The sequence below is a fragment of the Bombina bombina genome, chromosome 7 (assembly GCF_027579735.1).
Source record: "Bombina bombina isolate aBomBom1 chromosome 7, aBomBom1.pri, whole genome shotgun sequence".
NCBI lineage: Eukaryota > Metazoa > Chordata > Amphibia > Anura > Bombinatoridae > Bombina > Bombina bombina.
This window is the reverse complement of record NC_069505.1, coordinates 641,217,233-641,245,195: the sequence shown is the minus strand read 5'-3', so window position 1 is coordinate 641,245,195 and position 27,963 is coordinate 641,217,233. Positions and strand designations below refer to the sequence as shown.

Sequence of the window (27,963 nt, the reverse complement as noted above, 5' to 3'; positions counted from 1 at the left end):
CTAATCCTAAGAATTCTAAGGAGAAATCGTTGCATTCTTTGGATGTTGTTAGAGCTTTGAAATATTATGTTGAAGCTACTAAGTCTTTCCGAAAGACTTCTAGTCTATTTGTTATCTTTTCCGGTTCTAGAAAAGGCCAGAAAGCTTCTGCCATTTCTTTGGCATCTTGGTTGAAATCTTTAATTCATCTTGCCTATGTTGAGTCGGGTAAAACTCCGCCTCAGAGGATCACAGCTCATTCTACTAGGTCAGTTTCTACTTCCTGGGCGTTTAGGAATGAAGCTTCGATTGATCAGATTTGCAAAGCAGCAACTTGGTCCTCTTTGCATACTTTTACTAAATTCTACCATTTTGATGTATTTTCTTCTTCTGAAGCAGTTTTTGGTAGAAAAGTACTTCAGGCAGCGGTTTCAGTTTGAATCTTCTGCTTATGTTTTTCATTAAACTTTATTTTGGGTGTGGATTATTTTCAGCAGGAATTGGCTGTCTTTATTTTATCCCTCCCTCTCTAGTGACTCTTGTGTGGAAAGATCCACATCTTGGGTAGTCATTATCCCATACGTCACTAGCTCATGGACTCTTGCTAATTACATGAAAGAAAACATAATTTATGTAAGAACTTACCTGATAAATTCATTTCTTTCATATTAGCAAGAGTCCATGAGGCCCGCCCTTTTTTTGTGGTGGTTATGATTTTTGTATAAAGCACAATTATTCCAATTCCTTATTTTATATGCTTTCGCACTTTTTTATCACCCCACTTCTTGGCTATTCGTTAAACTGATTTGTGGGTGTGGTGAGGGGTGTATTTATAGGCATTTTGAGGTTTGGGAAACTTTGCCCCTCCTGGTAGGAATGTATATCCCATACGTCACTAGCTCATGGACTCTTGCTAATATGAAAGAAATGAATTTATCAGGTAAGTTCTAACATAAATTATGTTTTTTGCACACAGACAGCCTCAAACCTTTTCTATGCTTGGTTTTTTTTTATCATGCGATATTACCCCACCCCTTTTTGTTTTGTACCATCACTGACGAATTGGATAGCCCTTACAGATCCTTGCCCCTTCTGATTGGACAACCTGGGATATATGGTTGTTAGGGAAAAATGCATCTTTGTTAGCAACCAATTGTTTTTTGGTTGTAATTCTTGCATCGCAACACCGGGTTTTGCCATCGGAGGGCAGCATGACAAACAAACAGATTCATTCCTATTTCTAACATTTTTAACAATTTAATACATTTTTATAAAGTGATCATTTATCAAACCATAACTTTTTGCATCAATCACAACCTAAATTCCAGACAGGGTAGCATCATGTCAATTTCTTGATTATTTTAATATGAAACATCAAATTCTTTTTAATATCATATTACATTAAAGTAATTTATATTGCTAACTATTCCAAAATGAATAGCATTTAAAAGCCTGATATATATTCATACAAATACAGCATGTTTTATATTCAGTACTGCACTGTATCCCAACATGAATACAATACATTTCATATTTCTAATAAATCTTGAATGCATGAATCTTGTCTATGCAGAATCTGAAACGAAAATAATAGGTCTGTTTTTATGATTAAGGACCTCTTGTTTTCCTGTGAAACAAAGGGAAAATTTGTCAAATATGTATAAATCTATTTGCAGCATTTATCTAAATTGTTACTATTAATCATTGCTGTTTAGGTCCACTAAATATCCATTCCTATGCTGTATTTTAACAAGGGGTTTAAAAGTATAATTTAGAACCTGTGTTTTTAGCTGGTCAAATTTTTACTGCCTCAATACACAGGCAGGAACTAATTAACAAGTCTATGCTAATCACTATGTAGTCATAATTTCACTTGTTTATTTGATTTTTGGCCCAGAATGTTGTCTCCATACACAGCAGGGATCATTTCTTTCATGTAATTAGCAAGAGTCCATGAGCTAGTGACGTATGGGATATACATTCCTACCAGGAGGGGCAAAGTTTCCCAAACCTCAAAATGCCTATAAATACACCCCTCACCACACCCACAAATCAGTTTTTACAAACTTTGCCTCCTATGGAGGTGGTGAAGTAAGTTTGTGCTAGATTCTACGTTGATATGCGCTCCGCAGCAAGTTGGAGCCCGGTTTTCCTCTCAGCGTGCAGTGAATGTCAGAGGGATGTGAGGAGAGTATTGCCTATTTGAATGCAGTGATCTCCTTCTACGGGGTCTATTTCATAGGTTCTCTGTTATCGGTCGTAGAGATTCATCTCTTACCTCCCTTTTCAGATCGACGATATACTCTTATATATACCATTACCTCTACTGATTCTCGTTTCAGTACTGGTTTGGCTTTCTACAAACATGTAGATGAGTGTCCTGGGGTAAGTATATTTTATTTTTTTGTGACACTCTAAGCTATGGTTGGGCACTTTGTTTATAAAGTTCTAAATATATGTATTTAAACATTTATTTGCCTTGACTCAGAATGTTCAACATTCCTTATTTTTCAGACAGTCAGTTTCATATTTGGGATAATGCATTTCAAATTGATAATTTTTTTCTTACCTTCAAAAAATTTGACTCTTTTTCCCTGTGGGCTGTTAGGCTCGCGGGGGCTGAAAATGCTTAATTTTATTGCGTCATTCTTGACGCAGACTTTTTTGGCGCAAAAAATCTTTTCCATTTCCGGCGTCATACGTGTCGCCGGAAGTTGCGTCATTTTTTGACGTTATTTTGCGTCAAAGATGTCGGCGTTCCGGATGTTGCGTCATTTTTGGCGCCAAAAGCATTTAGGCGCCAAAAAATGTGGGCGTATTTTTTGGCGCCAAAAAATATGGGCGTCATTTTTGTCTCCACATTATTTCAGTCTAGTTTTTTCATTGCTTCTGGTTGCTAGAAGCTTGTTCTTTGGCATTTTTTCCCATTCCTGAAACTGTCATTAAGGAATTTGATCAATTTTGCTTTATATGTTGTTTTTTCTCTTACATATTGCAAGATGTCTCACGTTGCATCTGAGTCAGAAGATACTACAGGAAAATCGCTGTCTAGTGCTGGATCTACCAAAGCTAAGTGTATCTGCTGTAAACTTTTGGTAGCTATTTCTCCGGCTGTTGTTTGTACTAATTGTCATGACAAACTTGTTAATGCAGATAATATTTCCTTTAGTAAAGTACCATTGTCTGTTGCAGTTCCCTCAACATCTAAGGTGCAGAATGTTCCTGATAACATAAGAGATTTTGTTTCTGAATCCATCAAGAAGGCTATGTCTGTTATTTCTCCTTCTAGTAAACATAAAAAATCTTTTAAAACTTCTCTCCCTACAGATGAATTTTTAAATGTACATCATCATTCTGATTCTGATGACTCTTCTGGTTCAGAGGATTCTGTCTCAGAGATTGATGTTGATAAATCTTCATATTTATTTAAAATGGAATTTATTCGTTCTTTACTTAAAGAAGTACTAATTGCTTTAGAAATAGAGGATTCTGGTCCTCTTGATACTAATTCTAAACGTTTAGATAAAGTATTTAAATCTCCTGTGGTTATTCCAGAAGTTTTTCCTGTTCCTAATGCTATTTCTGAAGTAATTTCCAAAGAATGGGATAAATTGGGTAATTCTTTTACTCCTTCTAAACGTTTTAAGCAATTATATCCTGTGCCGTCTGACCGATTAGAATTTTGGGACAAGATCCCTAAAGTTGATGGGGCTATTGCTACTCTTGCTAAACGTACTACTATTCCTACGTCAGATGGTACTTCGTTTAAGGATCCTTTAGATAGGAAAATTAAATCCTTTCTAAGAAAAGCTTATCTGTGTTCAGGTAATCTTCTTAGACCTGCTATATCATTGGCTGATGTTGCTGCAGCTTCAACTTTTTGGTTGGAAACTTTAGCGCAACAAGTAACAGATCATGATTCTCATGATATTATTATTCTTCTTCAGCATGCTAATAATTTTATCTGTGATGCCATTTTTTGATATTATCAGGGTTGATGTCAGGTTTATGTCTCTAGCTATTTTAGCTAGAAGGGCTTTATGGCTTAAAACTTGGAATGCTGATATGGCTTCTAAATCAACTCTACTTTCCATTTCTTTCCAGGGTAACAAATTATTTGGTTCTCAGTTGGATTCTATTATCTCAACTGTTACTGGTGGGAAAGGAACTTTTTTACCACAGGATAAAAAATCTAAGGGTAAAAACAGGGCTAATAATCGTTTTCGTTCCTTTCGTTTCAACAAAGAACAAAAGCCTAATCCTTCATCCTCAGGAGCAGTTTCAGTTTGGAAACCATCTCCAGTCTGGAATAGATCCAAGCCTGCTAGAAAGCCAAAGCCTGCTTCTAAGTCCACATGAAGGTGTGGCCCTCATTCCAGCTCAGCTGGTAGGGGGCAGGTTACGTTTTTTTCAAAGAAATTTGGATCAATTCTGTTCACAATCTTTGGATTCAGAATATTGTTTCAGAAGGGTACAGAATTGGTTTCAAGTTGAGACCTCCTGCAAAGAGATTTTTTCTTTCCCGTGTCCCAGTAAATCCAGTGAAAGCTCAAGCATTTCTGAAATGTGTTTCAGATCTAGAGTTGGCTGGAGTAATTATGCCAGTTCCAGTTCCGGAACAGGGGATGGGGTTTTATTCAAATCTCTTCATTGTACCAAAGAAGGAGAATTCCTTCAGACCAGTTCTGGATCTAAAAATATTGAATCGTTATGTAAGGATACCAACTTTCAAGATGGTAACTATAAGGACTATTCTGCCCTTTGTTCAGCAAGGGAATTATATGTCCACAATAGATTTACAGGATGCATATCTGCATATTCCGATTCATCCAGATCATTATCAGTTCCTGAGATTCTCTTTTCTGGACAAGCATTACCAGTTTGTGGCTCTGCCGTTTGGCCTAGCTACAGCTCCAAGAATTTTTACAAAGGTTCTCGGTGCCCTTCTGTCTGTAATCAGAGAACAGGGTATTGTGGTATTTCCTTATTTGGACGATATCTTGGTACTTGCTCAATCTTTACATTTAGCAGAATCTCATACGAATCGACTTGTGTTGTTTCTTCAAGATCATGGTTGGAGGATCAATTTACCAAAAAGTTCATTGATTCCTCAGACAAGGGTAACCTTTCTGGGTTTCCAGTTAGATTCAGTGTCCATGACTCTGTCTTTAACAGACAAGAGACGTCTAAAACTGATTTCAGCTTGTCGAAACCTTCAGTCACAATCATTCCCTTCGGTAGCCTTATGCATGGAAATTCTAGGTCTTATGACTGCTGCATCGGACGCGATCCCCTTTGCTCGTTTTCACATGCGACCTCTTCAGCTTTGTATGCTGAATCAATGGTGCAAGGATTACACAAAGATATCTCAATTAATATCTTTAAAACCGATTGTTCAACATTCTCTAACATGGTGGACAGATCACCATCGTTTAATTCAGGGGGCTTCTTTTTTGCTTCCGACCTGGACTGTAATTTCAACAGATGCAAGTCTCACAGGTTGGGGAGCTGTGTGGGGATCTCTGACGGCACAAGGAGTTTGGGAATCTCAGGAGGTGAGATTGCCGATCAATATTTTGGAACTCCGTGCAATTTTCAGAGCTCTTCAGTTTTGGCCTCTTCTGAAGAGAGAATCGTTCATTTGCTTTCAGACAGACAATGTCACAACTGTGGCATACATCAATCATCAAGGAGGGACTCACAGTCCTCTGGCTATGAAAGAAGTATCTCGAATTTTGGTTTGGGCGGAATCCAGCTCCTGTCTAATCTCTGCGGTTCATATCCCAGGTATAGACAATTGGGAAGCGGATTATCTCAGTCGCCAAACGTTGCATCCGGGCGAATGGTCTCTTCACCCAGAGGTATTTCTTCAGATTGTTCAAATGTGGGAACTTCCAGAAATAGATCTGATGGCGTCTCATCTAAACAAGAAACTTCCCAGGTATCTGTCCAGATCCCGGGATCCTCAGGCGGAGGCAGTGGATGCATTATCACTTCCTTGGAAGTATCATCCTGCCTATATCTTTCCGCATCTAGTTCTTCTTCCAAGGGTAATCTCCAAGATTCTGAAGGAATGCTCGTTTGTTCTGCTGGTAGCTCCGGCATGGCCTCACAGGTTTTGGTATGCGGATCTTGTCCGGATGGCCTCTTGCCAACCGTGGACTCTTCCGTTAAGACCAGACTTTCTGTCGCAAGGTCCTTTTTTCCATCAGGATCTAAAATCCTTAAATTTAAAGGTATGGAGATTGAACGCTTGATTCTTGGTCAAAGAGGTTTCTCTGACTCTGTGATTAATACTATGTTACAGGCTCGTAAATCTGTATCTAGAGAGATATATTATAGAGTCTGGAAGACTTATATTTCTTGGTGTCTTTCTCATCATTTTTCTTGGCATTCTTTTAGAATACCGAGAATTTTACAGTTTCTTCAGGATGGTTTAGATAAAGGTTTGTCCGCAAGTTCCTTGAAAGGACAAATCTCTGCTCTTTCTGTTCTTTTTCACAGAAAGATTGCTGTTCTTCCTGATATTCATTGTTTTGTACAAGCTTTGGTTCGTATAAAACCTGTCATTAAGTCAATTTCTCCTCCTTGGAGTTTGAATTTGGTTCTGGGAGCTCTTCAAGCTCCTCCGTTTGAACCTATGCATTCATTGGACATTAAATTACTTTCTTGGAAAGTTTTGTTCCTTTTGGCAATCTCTTCTGCCAGAAGAGTTTCTGAATTATCTGCTCTTTCTTGTGAGTCTCCTTTTCTGATTTTTCATCAGGATAAGGCGGTGTTGCGAACTTCTTTTGAATTTTTACCTAAAGTTGTGAATTCCAACAACATTAGTAGAGAAATTGTGGTTACTTCATTATGTCCTAATCCTAAGAATTCTAAGGAGAAATCGTTGCATTCTTTGGATGTTGTTAGAGCTTTGAAATATTATGTTGAAGCTACTAAGTCTTTCCGAAAGACTTCTAGTCTATTTGTTATCTTTTCCGGTTCTAGAAAAGGCCAGAAAGCTTCTGCCATTTCTTTGGCATCTTGGTTGAAATCGTTAATTCATCTTGCCTATGTTGAGTCGGGTAAAACTCCGCCTCAGAGGATTACAGCTCATTCTACTAGGTCAGTTTCTACTTCCTGGGCTTTTAGGAATGAAGCTTCGGTTGATCAGATTTGCAAAGCAGCAACTTGGTCCTCTTTGCATACTTTTACTAAGTTCTACCATTTTGATGTATTTTCTTCTTCTGAAGCAGTTTTTGGTAGAAAAGTACTTCAGGCAGCGGTTTCAGTTTGAATCTTCTGCTTATGTTTTTCATTAAACTTTATTTTGGGTGTGGATTTTTTTCAGCAGGAATTGGCTGTCTTTATTTTATCCCTCCCTCTCTAGTGACTCTTGCGTGGAAAGATCCACATCTTGGGTAGTCATTATCCCATACGTCACTAGCTCATGGACTCTTGCTAATTACATGAAAGAAAACATAATTTATGTAAGAACTTACCTGATAAATTCATTTCTTTCATATTAGCAAGAGTCCATGAGGCCCACCCTTTTTTTGTGGTGGTTATGATTTTTTTGTATAAAGCACAATTATTCCAATTCCTTATTTTTTATGCTTTCGCACTTTTTTCTTATCACCCCACTTCTTGGCTATTCGTTAAACTGATTTGTGGGTGTGGTGAGGGGTGTATTTATAGGCATTTTGAGGTTTGGGAAACTTTGCCCCTCCTGGTAGGAATGTATATCCCATACGTCACTAGCTCATGGACTCTTGCTAATATGAAAGAAATGAATTTATCAGGTAAGTTCTTACATAAATTATGTTTTTACAAGTAGTTGTAAAAAGTTATAATTTCTTGAACATGTTTGTAGCTTCAAACATACTCACAGACGGATCGGCTACACCTTGGGCAGGAAACCCATATATGGGCATGACTTTTGAGGCTCCATCATGTTAATTTCCATTTCCTTGAAATTGTGAGCATCTCATTAAGTCTCAAAGACAGATCCCAGACACGCCCTCCCCACTCACTGTATGGGGTCATCTATCTGACAATCTATTTTTCTTTTATATTACCTTTATGATTCATCCACAGATCTATTAAATAATAATAAGTATACCTGTATATATCATCTAATAATATTTCAAATACCTTGACAGAGTAGTGGCCTTTTGCTTTAGTTGATAACAGGTCATTTGTTACTTTAGTAAGAGCGGTTTCTGTTGAGTGTTTAGGGAGGCAACCAGATTGTAGTGGATCAAGTAAAGAGTTGGTTGTGAGAAATTGAGTTAGACCATTATAAACTAGTTGTTCCAATAATTTTGAAGCAAAAGGAAGTAAGGAGAACGGTCGATAGTTAGAAGGGTTGGAAGAGATAAGCGAGGGCATTTTTTAGGATTGGTATGATTGACGCATGCTTGAATGTATTAGGAAATGTGCCAGCGGTGAGAGATTGGTTAAAGAGATAAGTTAGGGAAGGGGTTAATGAAGCAGAGAGAGAGGGAAGATATTTGCATACAATTTACTTTACATATTTAAAGCTGATGTATTACTGTTGTTTAGCAGTATTGGTTATGGAGAATTCACACCAGGGCTTAAAGGGATTGTAAACACCAAAAATGTTATTGTTTAAAAAGATAGATTATCCCTTTATTTACCATTCCAACACTGTTATAGAAATATACTTTTTACCTCTGTAATTACCTTGTATCTAAGCTTCTGCTGACTGCCTCCTTATCTCAGATCTTTTGACAGACTTGCATGTCAGGCAATTAGTATTGACTCATAAATAACTTCACGTGCATGAGCACAATGTTATCTATATGAAACACATGAACGCCCTCTAGCTGTGAAAAAATGTCAAATGCATTCAGATTAGAGGCGGCCTTCAAGGGCTTAGAAATTAGCATATGAGCCTACCTAGGTTTAGTTTCCAACTAAGAATAACAAGAGAACGAAGCAAATTTGATGATAAAAGTAAACTAGAAAGTTGTTTAAAATGACATACCATATCTGAATCATGAAAGTTTAGTTTGGACTTTATTGTCCCTTTTAAGATAAATACTTTCTTTCATGTAATTGGCAAGAGTCTATGAGCTTGTGACGTATGGGATATACAATCCTACCAGGAGGGGCAAAGTTTCCCAAACCTCAAAATGCCTATAAATACACCCCTCACCACACCCACAATTCAGTTTTACAAACTTTGCCTCCTATGGAGGTGGTGAAGTAAGTTTGTGCTAGATTTCTACGTTGATATGCGCTTCTCAGCGTTTTGAAGCCCGATTCTTCTCAGAGTACAGTGAATGTCAGAGGGATGTGAAGGGAGTATCACCTATTGAATGTAATGGTTTTCCTCAAAGAGGATCTATTTCATAGGTTCTCTGTTATCGGTCGTAGAGATTCATCTCCTACCTCCCTTTTCAGATCGACAATATACTCTCATATTCCATTACCTCTACTGATAACCGTTTCAGTACTGGTTTGGCTATATGTGGATGGGTGTCTTTTGGTAAGTATGTTTTCATTGCTTAAGACGCTCTCAGCTATGGTTTGGCACTTTATGTATTTGTATAAAGTTCTAAATATATTTATTGTTCTTATATTTGCCATGATTCAGGTTTTCAGTATATTTCCTTTTGCAGACTGTCAGTTTCATATCTGGGAAATGTTTTTTTATGAAAAATGTATTTCTTACCTGGGGTATAGTCTCTTTTTCAAATTGACTTTTATTTTTTAAATTCGCGGGCAGCATTAGGCTCACGAGGGCGCAAAATCCCAAAGTTTATTGCTTCATTCTTGGCACAAGATTTTTTTTGTCACAAAGTTACGTTCGTTGACGCAAATTCATTATTTCCGGCGTCTTAGTTGACACTGAGTCCTTCACAAGGTTGCGTCATCTATGACGCGAGTGTGTCATTTTCGGACATTTTTGGCTCCAAAAAATATTTTTATATTTGTTGTGCGTCATACTTGGCGTCTAATATTTTCATTATTTAAGACCCCATTTCTATTTGCCTCTTGCCTTTTTCTATGTCAGAGGGCTATGATGTTTGCATTTTTTCCCATTCTTGAAACTGCCATATAAGGAAATTGATCATTTCTTCTACAAGATACGACGAGTCCACGGATTCATTCTTTACTTGTGGGATATTATCCTCCTGCTAACAGGAAGTGGCAAAGAGCACCACAGCAGAGCTGTCTATATAGATCCTCCCTTGACTCCACCCCCCAGTCATTCTCTTTGCCTACTCTAAGTAATAGGAAGGGTAAAGTGAAAGAGGTAATAAAATTATAGTTTTTCTTCAAGCAAGACTTTTTTATTTTAAATGGTACCGGTGAGTGCTATTTTTTCCCAGGCAGCAGATGGATGAAAATTTCTGCCTGGAGACTGATAATCTTAGCAGTTGTCACTAAGATCCAGAGAAGTTCCCACAGAATGGCTGAGGAGTACTTAAGAAACTTCAGTGTGAGGAACGTTTTTCATGCTACAAGCATTGAGGTATGTTCAGTCATTTTTTTCTGGAGAGACTGTTATTTCAGAATTGGCTGACAGTATTCCCATAAGAGAAGGGGTAAGCAGTAATCCTAATGTGAAAGAGAAGGGTATTACTGGGACCTGTATGTTGGGCTGAAAAAATGGTTGACACTGATGGCATAATGTTCGTTGGGCAAACGATCTTATGTTTGGCAATTAACGTTTTTTGTGTGAAGCAAACGTTTTTATTATAATGGCTGGAGGGTGCACATGGCTTATTTTAGACCTGGGTATATTGAAACCCACATGGCTAGGTTTTAGACCACTTTGTAGCTTTTGTTTTGCTAGGCTGTGAGACATCAATGTAGATGGGCGGGGCCTATTTTTGCGCCTCAGTTGTGCAGTTGAATTCCCCATGCAAACAGCAAGCTCCAGCTCCGGTGGGCCTCAAAGGAAGGATTGGGCCTAATTGAAGTGTTAAACTGGTTTTACAGACCCCTGAGGGCAGGTAGGACACATATATCCTAAAATTGGGGTAATTTTATCATTTTAAAGCAGTTTTGGAAAATTTGTACGCTTTTTTCTCTTAAAGGCGCAGTACCGTTTTTCAGATTATTTTTTTCACTAAATAAAGTGTTTTCGAGCCAGTTTGTGGTCATTACTAGCCTGTGTTAACATGTCTGACATTGAGGAAAGCCAATGTTCCATGTGTTTAGAAGGCATTGTGGAACCCCCACTTCAAATGTGTCCCTCATGTCCTGAAAGGGCCTTACATTGCAAAGAACATATTTTAGCTGATAAAAGTATGTCTCAGGATGATTCTCAGTCTGAAGAGAATCAGGTTATGCCATCACAACCTTTAACGCCCGCTCAAGCGACACCAAATACTTCTAGTGCGTCTAATTCTTTTACCCTGCAGGATATGGATGCAGTAATGTCTACTACCCTTACAGAGGTATTGTCTAAACTGCCAGGTTTACAGGGTAAGCGCAGTAGGTCAGGTGTTAGAGTAAATGCTGAGCCCTCTGACGCTTTATTGGCCATCTCCGATGTACCCTCACAGTGTTCTGAGTTGGGGGTGGGGGATTTACTGTCTGAGGGAGAGCTTTCAGACTCTGATGTGACGGCCTTTAAGATTAAGCTTGAACACCTCCGCTTGTTACTCCGGGAGGTTTTAGCGACTCTGAATGATTGTGACCCTATTGTAATACCACCAGAGAAATTGTGTAAAATTGATAAATATCTAGAAGAACCTACTTACACTAATGTTTTTCCGGTCCCTAGAAGGATTTCGGACATTGTTACTAAGGAATGGGATAGACCAGGCATTCCGTTCTCTCCCCCTCCTACTTTTAAGAAAATGTTTCCCATATCTGACACCATTCGGGATTCCTGGCAGACGGTCCCTAAGGTGGAGGGAGCTATTTCTACCCTGGCTAAGCGTACAACTATACCTATTGAGGACAGTTGTGCTTTCAAAGATCCTATGGATAAAAAATTAGAGGGTCTGTTAAAGAAATTGTTTATTCATCAGGGTTTTCTTCTACAACCTATAGCGTGCATTGTTCCAGTAACTACTGCAGAAGCTTTTTGGTTTGAGGCTCTAGAGGAGTCTTTTAAGGTTGAGACCCCATTAGATGATATTTTGGATAGAATTAAGGCTCTCAAGCTAGCTAATTCTTTTATTACAAATGCCGCTTTTCAAATGGCTAAATTAGCGGCAAAGAATGCAGGCTTTGCCATTTTGGCGCGTAGATCGTTATGGCTTAAGTCTTGGTCTGCTGTCATCAAAGTCTAAGCTGTTAACTATTCCTTTCAAAGGTAAGACCCTATTCGTGCCTGAACTAAAGGAGATAATTTCCGACATTACTGGAGGTAAAGGCCATGGCCTTCCTCAGGACAAGACGGTTAAAATGAGGGCCAAACAAAATAATTTTCGTTCCTTTTGAAACTTTAAAGGAGGACCCTCTACTTCCTCCTCCGCCACAAAGCAGGAGGGGAATTTTGCACAATCCCAGTCAGTCTGGAGACCTAACCAGACCTGGAATAAAGGTAAACAGGCCAAGAAGCCTGCTGCTGCTACCAAGACAGCATGAAGGGGCAGCCCCCGATCCGGGACCGGATCTTGTAGGGGCAGACTTTCTCTCTTCGCTCATGGGCAAGGGACTTGGTATGCAGATGCAGATTTGGTTTAAATGTCATCTCTGCCACCGTGGAAACTGCCACTGAGACAGGACCTTCTCATTCAGGGTCCGTTCCAACATCCAAATCTAATTTTTCTGCAACTGACTGCCTGGAGATTGAACGCTTGATTTTATCTAAGCGGGGATTCTCTGAGTCGGTCATTGATACCTTGATTCAGGCTCGAAAACCTGTCACTAGGAAAATTTACCATAAGATATGGCGTAAATATCTTTATTGGTGCGAATCCAAAGGCTACTCATGGAGTAAGATCAGGATTCCTAGGATTTTGTCCTTTCTCCAAGAAGGATTGGAGAAGGGGTTATCAGCTAGTTCCTTAAAGGGACAAATTTCTGCTTTGTCTATCTTACTACACAAGCGTCTGGCAGATGTCCCAGACGTTCAGTCGTTTTGTCAGGCTTTGGTTAGAATCAAACCTGTGTTTAAACCTGTTGCTCTGCCATGAAGTTTGAATTTAGTTCTTAATGTTCTTCAAGGGGTTCCGTTTGAACCCATGCATTCCATAGATATTAAACTGCTATCTTGGAAAGTTCTGTTTTTAGTGGCTATCTCTTCTGCTCGAAGAGTTTCTGAGTTATCTGCGTTACAATGCGACTCGCCTTATCTTATATTCCATTCTGATAAGGTGGTTTTGCGCACTAAACCTGGATTCCTTCCTAAAGTTGTTTCAAATAAGAATATTAATCAGGAAATTGTTGTTCCTTCTCTGTGTCCTAGCCCTTCTTCTAAGAAGGAGCGTCTGTTACATAACTTGGACGTGGTTCGTGCCTTGAAGTTTTACTTGCAAGCGACCAAGGATTTCCGTCAAACATCTTCTCTATTTGTTGTCTATTTTGGAAAGCGTAGGGGGCAAAAAGCTACGGCTACCTCTCTTTCTTTTTGGCTGAAAAGCATCATCCGTTTGGCATAAGAGACTGCTGGACAGCAGCCTCCTGAAAAAATGACAGCTCATTCTACTAGAGCGGTGGCTTCCACATGGGCTTTTAAAAACGATGCTTCTGTTGAACAGATTTGTAAGGCTGCGACTTGGTCTTCCCTTCATACTTTTTCCAAATTTTACAAATTTGATACTTTTGCTTCTTCTGAGGCTATTTTTGGGAGAAAAGTTCTTCAAGCAGTGGTGCCTTCTGTTAAGGTATCTGTCTTGTCCCTCCCGTTCATCCGTGTCCTGTTGCTTTGGTATTGTATCCCACAAGTAAAGGATGAATCCGTGGACTCGTATCTTGTAGAAGAAAAGGAAATTTATGCTTACCTGATAAATTGATTTCTACGATACGACAAGTCCATGGCCCTCCCTGTCAATTTAAGACAGATTATATTATTTTTTGTTTAAAACTTCAGTCACCTCTGCAAGTTTTAGTTTCTCCTTTTACTTCCTATACCTTCAGTCGAATGACTGGGGGGTGGAGTCAAGGGAGGAGCTATATAGACAGCTCTGCTGTGGTGCTCTTTACCACTTCCTGTTAGCAGGAGGCTAATATCCCACAAGTAAAGGATGAATCCATGGACTCGTCGTATCGTAGAAGAAATCAATTTATCAGGTAAGCATAAATTTCCTTTTTGCTTTATATGTTGTTTTTTTCTCTTACATTTGCAAGATGTCTCAATCTGATCCTGTCTCACTGTTGGAACCCTGCTGTCTGATAACAGTTCTACCAAAGCTAAGTGCATTTGTTGTAAACTTGTGGCGGTTATACCTCCAGCTGTGGTTTGTAATAGTTGTCATGATAAACTTTTACATGTAGACAATGTATCCATCAGTAGTAGTTCATTACATGTTGCTGTTCCCTCAACATCTAATGCACAAGATATACCTGTAAGTTTAAGAGAATTTATTTCTGATTCTATTTAGAATGCTTTGTCTGCAATTCCGCCTTCTAATAAACATAAAAGGTCTTTTAAAACTTCTCATAAAGTTGATGAAATTTCAAATGACCGGCAACATGCTGAATTATCCTTCTCTGATGAGGATCTATCTGATTCTGAAGATCCTGTCTCAGATATTGACACTGACAAATCCTCTTATTTATTTAAAATGGAGTATATTCGTTTTTTGTTAAAAGAAGTGTTGATTACATTAGATATGGAGGAAACTAGTCCTCTTGATATTAAAACTAGTAAACATTTAAATTCTGTTTATAAACCTCCTGCGGTTATTCCAGAGGTTTTTCTTAGTTCCTGATGCTATTTCTGATATGATTTCTAAAGAATGGAATAGGCCTGGTACTTTTTATTCCTTCTTCAAGGTTTAAAAAATTGTATCCTTTGCCAGAAGTTAGATTGGAGTTTTGGGAAAAGATCCCCAAAGTTGATGGGGCTATCTCTACTCTTGCTAAATGTACTACTATTCCTACGGAAAATAGTACTTCTTTTAAAGATCCTTTAGATAGGAAGCTTGAATCTTATCTAAGGAAAGCTTATTTATATTCAGGTCATCTTCTTAGGCCTGCAATTTCTTTGGCTGATGTTGCAGCTGGTTCAACTTTTTGGTTGGAAACTTTAGCACAACAAGTATCGGATCATGATTTATCTAGCATTGTTAAGTTGATTCAACATGCTAATAATTTCATTTGTGATGCCATTTTTTTATATCATCAAAGTTTATGTTAAATCTGTCTTTAGCTATTTTAGCTAGAAGAGCTTCGTGGCTCAAATCTTGGAATGCTGATATGACTTCTAAGTCCAGATTGCCATCTCTTTCTTTCCAAGGTAATAAATTATTTGGTTCTCAGTTGGATTCAATAATTTCAACTGTCACTGGGGGGAAGGGCGTTTTTTGCCTCAGGATAACAGACCTAAGGATAAATCTAAAGCTTTTAACCGTTCTCGTTCCTTTCGACAAAATAAGGAACTGAATCCTAATCCTTTCCCCAAGGAATCTGTTTCCAATTGGAAGCCTTCTTCAAATTGGAATAAATCCAAGCCATTTAAGAGATCAAAGCCAGCCCCCAAGTCCGCATGAAGGTGCGGCCCTCATTCCAGCTCAGCTGGTAGGGGGCAGATTAAAATTTTTCAAAGATGTTTGGACCAATTCGGTCCAATATCATTGGATTCAGAGTATTGTCTCTCAGGGGTACAGAATAGGATTCAGAGTAAGACCGCCTGTGAGATTTTTTCTCTCATGCATTCCAGCAAACCCAGTAAAGGCTCAGGCTTTTCTGAAGTGTGTTTCAGACCTGGAGTTATCAGGGGTAATCATGCCAGTTCTGTTTCAGGAACAGGGTCTGGGGTTTTATTCAATTCTATTCATTGTCCCAAAGAAAGAAAATTAATTCAGACCAGTTCTGGATCTAAAGATTTTGAATCAATATGTAAGAGTACCAACTTTCAAAATGGTGACTATAAGGACTATTCTGCCTTTTGTTCAGCAAGGGCATTATATGTCCACGATAGACTTACAGGATGCATATCTTCATATTCTGATTCATCCGGATCACTATCAGTTCCTGAGATTCTCTTTTCTAGACAAGCATTACCAATTTGTTGCTCTTCCTTTTGGCCTAGCGACAGCTCCAAGAATCTTTTCAAAGGTTCTCAGTGCCCTACTCTCTTTAATCAGAGAGCGGGGTATTGCAGTGTTTCCTTATTTGGACGATTTCTTGGTACTCGCTCAGTCTTTACGTTCTGCAGAATCTCACACGAATCAACTAGTGTTGTTTTTCGAAGACATGGTTGGAGGATCAATTTACCAAAAAGTTTGTTGATTCCTCAGACAAAGGTAACCTTTTTAGGTTTCAGATAGATTCAGTGTCCATGACTTTGTCTCTAACAACAAGAGACATTTGAGACTGAAGGTTCCGACAGGCTGCAACCAATTTCAGTCATTCCCTTTAGTAGCTATGTGCATGGAGGTTTTAGGTCTCATGACTGCAGCATCGGACGCGATCCCCTTTTCTTGTTTTCATATGAGACCTCTCCAGCTTTATATGCTGAACCAGTGGTACAGGGATTATACAAGGATATTACAATTAATATCCTTAAATCCCAATGTTCGACTTTCTCTGACTTGGTGGTTAGATCACCATCGTATAATTCTAGGGGCCTCTTTCGTTCAACCTGGACTGTGATCACAACAGATGCGAGTCTTTCAGGTTGGGGAGCTGTTTGGGGATCTCTGACAGCACAAGGGGTTTGGAAATCTCAAGAGGCGAGATTACCAATCAATATTTTGGAACTCCGTGCGATTCTCAGGGCTCTTCAGTTTTGGCCTCTGTTGAAGAGAGAACCATTCATTTGTTTTCAGACAGACAATATCACAACTGTGGCATATGTCAATCATCAGGGTGGGACTCGCTGTCCTCAAGCTATGAAATAAGTATCTCGGATACTTGTTTGGGCGGAATCCAGCTCCTGTCTAATTTCTGCGATTTATATCCCAGGTATAGACAATTGGGAAGCGGATTATCTCAGTCCTCAGACTTTACATCCGGGAGAATGGTCTCTCCATCCAGATGTGTTTTCTCAAGTTGTTCAGATGTGGGGGCTTCCAGAAATAGATCAGATGGCATCTCATCTAAACAAAAAACTTCCCAGGCACCTGTCCAGGTCCAGGGATCCTCAGGTGGAAGCAGTGGATGCATTGACACTTCCTTGGTGTTATCAACCTGCTTATATTTTCCCGCCTTTAGTTCTTCCAAGAGTGATCTCCAAAATAATCATGGAGCAATTGTTTGTGCTGCTGGTGGCTCCAGCATGGCCTCACAGGTTTTGGTATGCAGATCTTGTTCGGATGTCCAGTTGCCAACCTTGGCCACTTCCATTAAGGCCAGACCTTCTATCTCAAGGTCCGTTTTTTCATCAGGATCTCAAATCATTAAATTTGAAGGCATGGAAATTGAACGCTTAGTCATAGAGGTTTCTCTGACTCAGTGATTAATACTATGTTGCAAGCTCGTAAATCTGTTTCTAGAAAGATTTATTATCGAGTTTAGAAGACTTACATTTCATGGTGTTCATAAATTCTCTTGGCATTCTTTTAGAATTCCTAGAATTTTACAGTTTCAGGATGGTTTGGATAAAGGTTTGTCTGCAAGTTCCTTGAAAGGACAAATCTCTGCTCTTTCTGTTTTATTTCACAGAAAGATTTCTAAACTTCCTGATATTCATTGTTTTGTGCAGGCTTTGGTTCGTATTAAGCCTGTCATTAAATCAATCTCTCCTCCTTGGAGTCTTAATTTGGTTTTGAAGGCTTTACAGGCTCCTCCATTTGAGCCTATGCATTCTTTGGACATTAAACTACTTTCTTGGAAAGTCTTGTTTCTTTTGGCCATCTCTTCTGCTAGAAGAGTTTCTAAATTATCCGCTCTCTTGTGAATCTCCTTTTCTGATTTTTCATCAGGATAAGGCAGTTTTGCGGACTAAATTTAAATTCTTACCTAAGGTTTTTGTTGTCCCTTCCTTGTGTCCTAATCCTAAGAATTCTTTGGAGAGATCTTTACATTCTTTGGATGTGGTGAGAGCTCTGAAATATTATGTTGAAGCTACTAAAGATTTCAGGAAGACTTCTAGTATATTTGTTATCTTTTCTGGTTCCAGGAAAGGTCAGAAGGCTTCTTCTGTTTCCTTGGCCTCGTGGTTAAAACTTTTGATTCATCAAGCCTATTTGGAGTCGGGTCAAGCCCACCTCAGAGAATTACAGCTCATTCTACTACATCAGTTTCCACTTCGTGGGCTTTTAAGAATGAAGCTTCAGTTGATCAGATTTGTGAAGCAGCAACTTGGTCTTCTTTCCATACATTTACTAAATTCTACCATTTTGACGTATTTGCTTCTTCAGAAGCAGTTTTTGGTAGAAAAGTTCTTCAGGCAGCTGTTTCAGTTTGATTTTTCTGCTTTTGATTTAAGTTTTTTCCTCTCATTTATGAGAATTAACTTATATTTTGGGTTGTGGTTTAATTTTTTCAGCGGAAAATGGCTGTTTTTATTTCTTTTACAAGATGCAACGAGTCCACGGATTTCATCGTTACTTATGGGATTTATCCTCCTGCTTACAGGAAGTGGCAAAGAGCACCACAGCAGAGCTGTAGATATAGCTCCTCCCTTCCCTCCACCCCCAGTCATTCTCTTTGCCTGTGTTAGTAATAGGAAGAGGTAAAGTGAGGTGTTAGTTTAGATTCTTCAATCCAAGAATTTTTTATTTTTCAATGGTACCTATGTGTGATATTTTTTATTCTGGGCAGCTTCTGGAGAACAATTGTGTGGGAACTAGTGGGGTTTTTACCCTCACTGCGCCTCCCCTTTTGGTGCTCTCTGGAGATGGTTTTAGTGAACTTGCCTAAGTCCCTTGTTATCCACAGGACCTCTGGAGGGGACAGCGGACCTCTGGACACTGTGAGTAGTTTCATGCTGTTACTCAGCATGGAGGTAGGTGCAGTTTTATTTCTGGGGCTTGCAGCAGATACTCAGAACTAACTGTACACTGTAAGGTATTGTTTAGAAGGACTCTATTAAAATGTTTTCCATTCACAGTATATATACCTTTCTTACACAAAATTGACATATATTGTTATGCTTCCCAGACATGCAGGAACATTTTAGTCAGGCACTGGGACATTAAGTTTCTATTTAATAGACGCTTCCCAGACAGTCAGGCTTTCCTTTTGCCCAGAAGCGCTGGGACATTTTTATTCCTGTTTTTAAAGATGATAATGGGAGTAAGAGTGGGCTTTGCCTTTATTGCATATTATGGCTGACGCTGGGGATGTAGGACTTGTGCATTACTATGTTAACTGTGGTTTTACACTCTTCTTCCCGGTTCTCCCGGGTTCCGGTTAGTTAACTCCCACGATGGGCGGGGCTTCACTTGCGCGCTTTTTTAGCGCTGTTACGTTTTTAGTCAGGTCCGGTTGTTGTGTTTCCTGTGCTGGCAGCTCCTGAGTGCGCTCTTCACAAGCGCTACAAGCAGTAGAGAGAGAGGAATGTTCTTTTAGCCAAGTGGATCACTGTTGTATGGGGGCAGGTAGGAGCCGCAGCGGAGCTGTGGCACGGTGACAAGAAGTTTATTTTTCTTTTCTAAGTTGATAAAGCTTGGCTAAATAAAATTGAATCATTATTAAAAGATTTATATTAAAGCACAGTACACAAATTTTATTAATATTTAAAGGAACAGTATCCTTTCTTATTTTACACTTTTAGAAGAGACCTGAGATTTTTTTGTACCTTGCATCTGTTACTATGGAAGACATGGAGCAAAGTACATGTCTCATGTGTTTGGATGCCATTGTGGAACCACCTGTCACACTATGTGAAGACTGTGTTGAGAGAGCTTTGCAATGTAAAGATAAATTGTTTTATAATAAAGATATGTCTAAAGATGATTCTCTAGCCAATGAGATTCAGGGTTTACCGCAATCTTCTCCCCAAGCGTCACAGCCTTTAATGCCCGCTCAAGCTGCGCCACCTGCAACGGCATCTGCTTCTTTCACCTTGCAGGATATGGCTGCAGTAATGTCATCTACCCTCACTGAGGTTTTGTCTAAGTTGCCAGTGTTGCAAGGCAAACGTAGCAGGGCAGAAACACAGGGGGTCCCTGTAGCTTCTGATGCCTTGATGGCTATTTCAGATTTACCCTCCCAATCCTCTGAATTGGAAGGTAAGGAGATTCTGTCTGAGGGAGAACTGTCTGATTCAGGTAGTGCATTGCCCCAAACAGATTCAGACATTTATGTCTTTTAGATTTAAGCTGGAGCACCTCCGACTGTTGGTTCGGGAGGTTTTAGCGACTCTGGACGATTGTGACTCAATTGTGGTCCCGCCAGAAAAATTGTGTAAGATGGAGAGATACCTGGAAGTCCCTGCTTACTCAGATACCTTTCCGGGTTCCTAAGAGAATTTCGGAGATTGTCTCCAAGGAATGGGAGAGGCCAGGTATCCCGTTCTCCCCTTCCTCTATGTTCAAGAAAATGTACCCTATACCTAACACCATGAAGGACTTTTGGCAAACAGTCCCTACGGTGGAGGGAGCTATTTCTACACTAGCTAAGCGTACAACTATTCCTATTGAAGACAGTTGGGCTTTCAAAGACCCTATGGATAAAAAATTAGAGGGTCTGCTGAAGAAGCTATTCGTTCATCAAGGTTTTCTCTTACAACCGACGGCCTGTATTGTACCAGTTACAACTGCGGCTGCCTTTTGGTTTGATGCCTTGGAAGAATCTCTGAAGACGGAGACTTCTTTAGAGGAAATAATGGATAGGATTAAGGCCCTAAAATTGGCCAATTCCTTCGTCACTGACGCCGCTTTTCAGATTGCTAAGTTAGCGGCTAAGAATGCAGGTTTGCCATTCTAGTGCGCTGAGCCTTGTGGTTAAAGTCTTGGTCTGCGGACGTGTCCTCTAAAACCAAGCTTTTATCTATTCCTTTCAAGGGGAAGACTCTATTCGGCCCTGACTTCAAGGAAATTATTTCTGACATTACAGGAGGTAAGGGCCATCTTTTACCTCAAGATAAAACATCTAAGCCGAGGGGTAGATAGAGTAATTTTTGTTCCTTTCGAAACTTCAAGGGAGTCCCCTCCTCCTCTTCCACTAAACAGGAAGGGAACTTTGCTCAAACCAAGTCCGTCTGGAGAATCAACCAGGCTTGGAACAAGGGTAAAGAACCCAAGAAGCCCGCTGCTGCCCCCAAGACAGCATGAAGGGGCGGCCCCCGATCCGGGACCGGATCTCGTAGGGGGCAGACTGTCTCTCTTTACCCAGGCTTGGATAAAAGATGTTCAAGATCCCTGGACACTGGAAATCGTGTCCCAAGGGTATCGACTGGAGTTCAAAAATTCTCTCCCAAGAGGGAGGTTTCTTCTTTCACAATTATCTGTAGACCAGACAAAAAGAGAGGCGTTCTTACGTTGTGTAAAAGAGCTCTCTACTATGGGAGTAATCCATCCCGTTCCAATACTGGAACAGGGACAGGGGTTTTACTCAAATCTTTTCGTGGTTCCCAAAATAGAGGGAACATTCAGACCCATTTTAGACCTCAAAAGTCTAAACCAGTTTCTAAGAGTCCCATCCTTCAAGATGGAGACTATCCGGACTATTCTTCCATTGATCCAGGAGGGTCAATATATGACTACCGTGGACTTAAAGGATGCATACCTTCACATTCCTATCCACAGAGATCATCACCAGTTTCTAAGATTTGCCTTTATGGACAAACATTTTCAGTTTGTGGCTCTACCCTTCGTACTGGCAACGGCTCCCAGGATCTTCACGAAGGTTCTAGGGTCTCTGCTAGCGGTTCTCAGACCGCGGGGCATTGCAGTGGCGCCTTCTCTGGACGATATTCTGATCCAGGCGCCGTCTTATCAACTAGCAAAGTCTCATACCGACATAGTTCTGTCTTTCCTAAGGACTCACGGGTGGAAGATGAATGTAGAAAAGAGTTCACTAATTCCACAGACAAGGGTTCCTTTCCTGGGAACTCTGATAGATTCTGTGTCCATGAAAATGTTCTTAACGGAGGTCAGAAAGTTGAAGATTCTGAACACATGCCGAGCTCTTCAGTCCAATCCTCGACCTTCAGTGGCCCAGTCCGTGGAAGTGATTGGATTGATGGTGGCAGCAATGGACATCATTCCATTTGCTCGTTTTCATCTCAGACCTCTACAACTGAACATGCTCAGACAGTGGAATGGAGATTATGCAAATTTGTCTGCTCAGATAGATCTGGACCTGGAGACAAGAGACTCTCTTCTTTGGTGGTTGTCACAGGATCATCTGTCCCAGGGGATGTGCTTCCGCAGACCATCATGGGTGATAGTGACAGGGGATGCCAGTCTACTAGGTTGGGGGGCGGTGTGGAATACCCTGAAGGCTCAGGGTGTGTGGACTCGATCAGAGTCTCTGCTCCCAATCAATATTTTGGAGTTGAGAGCGATATTCAATGCTCTTCAGGCTTGGCCTCAGTTAGCTTCGGCCAAATTCATCCGGTTTCAGTCGGACAACATCACGACTGTGGCTTACATCAATCATCAGGAAGGAACAAGGAGTTCCTTAGCGATGACAGAAGTATCCAAGATAATTCTGTGGGCGGAGACCCACTCTTGTTATCTGTCAGCAATATACATCCCAGGAGTGGACAACTGGGAAGCAGACTTTTTGAGTAGATAAACGTTTCATCCGGGGAAATGGGAACTCCATCCGGAGGTCTTTGCCACTCTGATTCTCAGGTGGGGCAGACCGGAATTGGATCTGATGGCGTCTCGTCAGAATGCCAAGCTCCCCAAGATACAGATCCAGATCCAGGGATCCTCAGGCCGAACTAATAGATGCCTTGGCAGTGCCTTGGTCGTTCAGCCTGGCTTATGTGTTTCCACCGTTTGCTCTCCTTCCCCGGGTAATTGCTCGGATCAAACAGGAGAGGGCTTCAGTAATGTTAATTGCTCCTGCGTGGCCGCGCAGGACTTGGTATGCGGATCTGGTGGACATGTCCTCTCTGCCACCGTGGAAGCTTTTATTGAGGCAGGACCTTCTCATTCAGGGACCCTTCCTTCACCCAAATCTAGTTTCTCTGCAGCTAACTGCTTGGAGATTGAACACTTGATTTTATCTAAGCGAGGGTTCTCTGATTCGGTCAGTGATACTTTGATTCAGGCACGTAAGCCTGTTACTAGAAAGATTTACCATAAGATATGGCGTAAATATCTTTATTGGTGCGAATCTAAGAGCTACTCGTGAAGTAGGGTTAGAATTCCCAGGATTTTATCTTTTCTCCAAGAAGGATTGGAGAAAGGGTTATCAGCAAGTTCCTTAAAGGGACAAATTTCTGCCTTGTCTATTCTGTTACACAAACGCCTATCAGATGTTTCAGACGTTCAATCTTTTTGTCAGGCTCTAACTAGAATCAAGCCTGTATTTAGACCAATTGCTCCTCCTTGGAGTTTGAATTTAGTTCTTAATGTTCTTCAAGGGGTTCCGTTTGAACCTATGCATTCCATAGATATTAAGTTGTTATCTTGGAATGTTTTATTTTTGGTTGCTATTTCTTCTGCTCGCAGAGTTTCTGAGCTTTCAGCTTTACAATGCGATTCACCTTATCTTATTTTCCATTCTGATAAGGTAGTTTTACGTACCAAACTTGGTTTCCTTCCTAAGGTGGTTTCTAATAAGAATATTAATCAGGAAATTGTAGTTCCTTCCTTGTGTCCTAATCCTTCTTCCAAGAAGGAATGTCTGTTACATAATTTAGGCGTGGTCCGTGCCCTGAAGTTTTACTTGCAGGCGCCTGAAGAATTTCGTCAATCATCTTCATTATTTGTTGTTTTTTCTGGAAAGCGTAGGGGCCAGAAGGCTTCAGCTACCTCTCTTTCTTTTTGGCTGAAGAGTATCATCCGTCTGGCATATGAGACTGCTGGCCAGCAGCCTCCTGAAAGAATTACGGCTCATTCTACTAGGGCTGTGGCTTCCTCATGGGCATTTAAAAACGATGCTTCTGTTGAACAGATTTGTAAGGCTGCGACTTGGTCGTCTCTTCACACTTTTTCCAAATTTGATACTTTTGCTTCTTCTGAGGCTGTTTTTGGGAGAAAGGTTCTTCAAGCAGTGGTGCCTTCCGTTTAGGTTCCTGTCTTGTCCCTCCCTTTCATCCGTGTCCTATAGCTTTGGTATTGTATCCCATAAGTAAGGATGAAATCCGTGGACTCGTCGTATCTTGTAAAAGAAAAGGAAATTTATGCTTACCTGATAAATTTTAGTTATTTTACGATACGACGAGTCCATGGCCCACCCTATCATTTTTTAAGACAGATATGTACTTATTTTTATAAACTTCAGTCACCTCTGCACCTTTGGCTTTTCCTTTCTCTTCCTAACTTCGGACAAATGACTGGAGGTGGAGGGAAGGGAGGAGCTATATATACATCTCTGCTGTGGTGCTCTTTGCCACTTCCTGTAAGCAGGAGGATAAATCCCATAAGTATGGATGAAATCCATGGACTCGTCGTATCGTAAAAGAAATAAATTTATCAGGTAAGCATAAATTTCCTTTTTTATCCCTCCCTCTCTAGTGACTTTTGCGTGGAGTTCCACATCTTGGGTATTGCTATCCCATACGTCACTAGCTCATGGACTCTTGACAATTACATGAAAGAAAACATAATTTATGTAAGAACTTACCTGATAAATTCATTTCTTTCATATTGGCAAGAGTCCATGAGGCCCACCCTTTTTTTTATTTTTTATGTTGGTTATGATTTTTTCTTGGCTATTAGTTAAACTGAATTGTGGGTGTGGTGAGGGGTGTATTTATAGGCATTTTGAGGTTTGGGAAACTTTGCCCCTCCTGGTAGGATTGTATATCCCATACATCACTAGCTCATGGACTCTTGTCAATATGAAAGAAATGAATTTATCAGGTAAGTTCTTACATAAATTATGTTTTTCCTACAATGCACCTATGCAATTCTGATCAAAGCAAGTGCTTAGACATGTATATTTTTGTGCAAAGGCATAGATTATAGTTATGGTGTGGGGATGGCTCCGCAGTGTAAGATACCAAGAATGATAAGGAAGGCTAATGTTGCAGTTTCATAGAAGCCTTTCCAAGAAGTGTGTTGTCATGTCAAGCTGTGTAGTAAGGTCAGCACATTTGCAATCCACATTTAAGATTTTAAAATCAAAATATTTGGGCATTTTATGTTTTATTGATGAGCATGTTAAAAAAAATATATATATTTCCACTGACCCAATAAACACTAATGATCCTGTCAGAGTAACCTGAGGGTAAAGGGATAGTAAACCCATTTTTTTTATTTCATGATTCAGATAGAGCATGCAATTTTAAACAACTTTCTAATTTACTTCTATTCTATTTTTATTCCTTTTTTTTTGGTATCTTTATTTAAAAAGCAGAAATATAGGTTTAAGAGCCGGTCCAATTTTTGGTTCACCTGGGTTGCACTTGCTCATTGGTGCCTAAATGTAACTAACCAATCGGCAAAAGCAACACAGGTTCTGAACCAAAAATGGGCGGGCTCTTAAACATACATTACTGCTTTTCAAAGAAACATACCAAGAGAAGGATGAAAAATTGATAATTCTGAATCGTGAAAGACAAATTTTGGATTTACTATCCCTTTAATGAAAGTTTCTGTTATACTTGTGCTCTTTTTGATGCAGATACTAAGTATTCCACCTTCTGTGGAAGTTTATTCTCACTTTAAATAAAGTTTGCAAATGTTGAATGCTTAGATGCCTTTGAAGTTTTTATTCCTGCTGCATTTCTTTTTAACAGATAAGTCCATGATTAAGAGAAGCCCTGAAGGACATAACATTTCTCATAGCTCTCCAGATTTTGTGAGAGAGGAGATCAATGTTATCCAAAGTTCTCAGGAGGTAGACCAAATTATCAGAGTTACTCCAAGCAAGAGAAAGAAGTTTGTGATTAACTCGCATAACAAGAACACTATCAAAGAAACTATTAATTTTCTGGATAACAATCTGAGAACTACACATGGTTCATGTCTTAGGCAACAGAGCAGACGAAACACCAGATCACAAACCAATCCCAAGCATGTTTCTATGATGAGTTATTATTCCAGCACAGGCGATGTAACCATAAAAAGTGAAAAATATTGTGCATTTAAAACCACAAATGACAGCCTGAAATGTGATCAGGGTCCTAGACCTGTTGAAACAGATTTTAATAATTCGAAGCATATGGCATCTCACAATGAAACAAAAACATTGATATGTTCTGTATGTGGGAAATATTTCAGCTGGAACTCACACCTGATTGCACATATGAGAACTCATACAGGAGAAAAACCATTTGAGTGTCCAGAATGTGGAAAATGTTTTAATTGGGTGTCAAGTCGTAATGCACATAGAAAAATGCACAGAAGAGAAAAGAAACGATTACCATGCGCTTACTGTGGTAAATGCTTTCTTAAGAAAGATCGTCTTGTTGTTCATCAGAGAAGTCATACAGGAGAACAAGCCTTTGTATGTTCTGAATGTGGAGAATCTTTTAAGTTGAAATCAGCTCTTATTGGTCACATGAGAATTCATTCAGGGGAGAAAACATTTGAATGTCCTGAATGTGGGAAAAGCTTTAACTGGCCGTCTGGACTTCTTGGTCACATGAGAATTCATACAGGAGAAAAACCATTTACATGTCATGAATGTGGGAAAGGCTTCATGAGCAACTCTCACCTCATTCGACATCAGGGAATGCATTCAGCAGAGAAACAGTTTCCATGTCCTGTATGTGGGAAATTTTTAAAATACAAATCCACTCTTGATTTACACATGAAACATCACACAGGTGAAAAACCGTTTGCTTGTCCTGACTGTGGGAAATCATTTAGTAATAACTCATCTCTCCGTGTGCATCAGCGGAGTCATATAGGAGAAAAACCATATAAATGTTATTGTGGCAAAAGTTTCAATAGTAACAATTACCTTATTGTCCACCAGAGAATTCACACTGGAGAAAAACCTTATGCATGTTCTGAATGTGGGAAATGTTTTACATCTGAGGCAAATGTCCTTAGCCATAAGAAATCTCACATAGGAGCTAAACCTTTCACATGTTCTGAATGTGGAAAATGTTTTGCCAACAAGACCCTTCTAGTTATACATTTGAGGATTCACACAGGAGAGAAACCATTTGCTTGTTCAGATTGTGATAAGTCCTTTCGTTGTGCTTCATACCTTGTGAGTCATAAGAAAGTTCACACAGGCGCAAAACCATTTTCTTGTTCTGAATGTGGAAAATGTTTTACACGAAACACAACGCTTGTTGCACATCAAAGGGTGCATACTGGAGAAAAACCGTTCTCATGCTCAGAATGTGGAAAATGTTTTAAGTGTAAATCAGACATTTTTAAACATCAAATGATTCACACAGGAGAAAAACCATTTGAATGTTCAGATTGTGGGAGATGTTTTAACAGAAGCACATCCCTTACCAAACATAAGACTCTTCACACAGTAGAAACATCCACGTAAATTCCTTTTTTCTTCCACTTACACCACAAAACCAAAGGTAAAATTGTATATAAAAACTATGTAATGCAATATTTCTTTTTAACTTGCAAGTTAAATCATTGCTCTAAATTCGGTTTATTTATGCGTTTGCCAAATTAGGTGAATATTGTTTTCTGTTCATATATTAGATAATTAACCTTATTTATAACATTTTACGGAGAGCGTGGTAAATGATCTGCTATGCTTATTGTAATTACCTGCTATTAAAGTAGTAGTACTTATAAATGCTGAAATTACTGACATATATAAAAGTCCCCAAAACTACTGATTTGTACAGAGTAATTATTTGTTTTGTAGTCACTTGTTCTCTTTCACGCATGGTGCAAAATCAGACTATAC

General features: G+C 39.6%; 1 protein-coding gene across 2 annotated transcripts in view; it reads left to right on the top strand.

Annotated features, from left to right (window-relative positions):
* Nucleotides 1-27,963, top strand: part of LOC128635693 (gastrula zinc finger protein XlCGF57.1-like) — a 222,333-nt gene that overhangs the window by 177,107 nt on the left and 17,263 nt on the right. Inside the window, exon 1 of one of the 2 annotated variants that reach the window (XM_053688820.1) lies at nucleotides 26,325-27,622. The exons of the other annotated variant lie outside the window; for it this stretch is intronic. The gene's annotated coding sequence lies outside the window, so the exon portion shown is untranslated. Of the gene's footprint in view, nucleotides 1-26,324; nucleotides 27,623-27,963 lie in introns of those variants that run through there. 2 annotated transcript variants of the gene reach the window in all.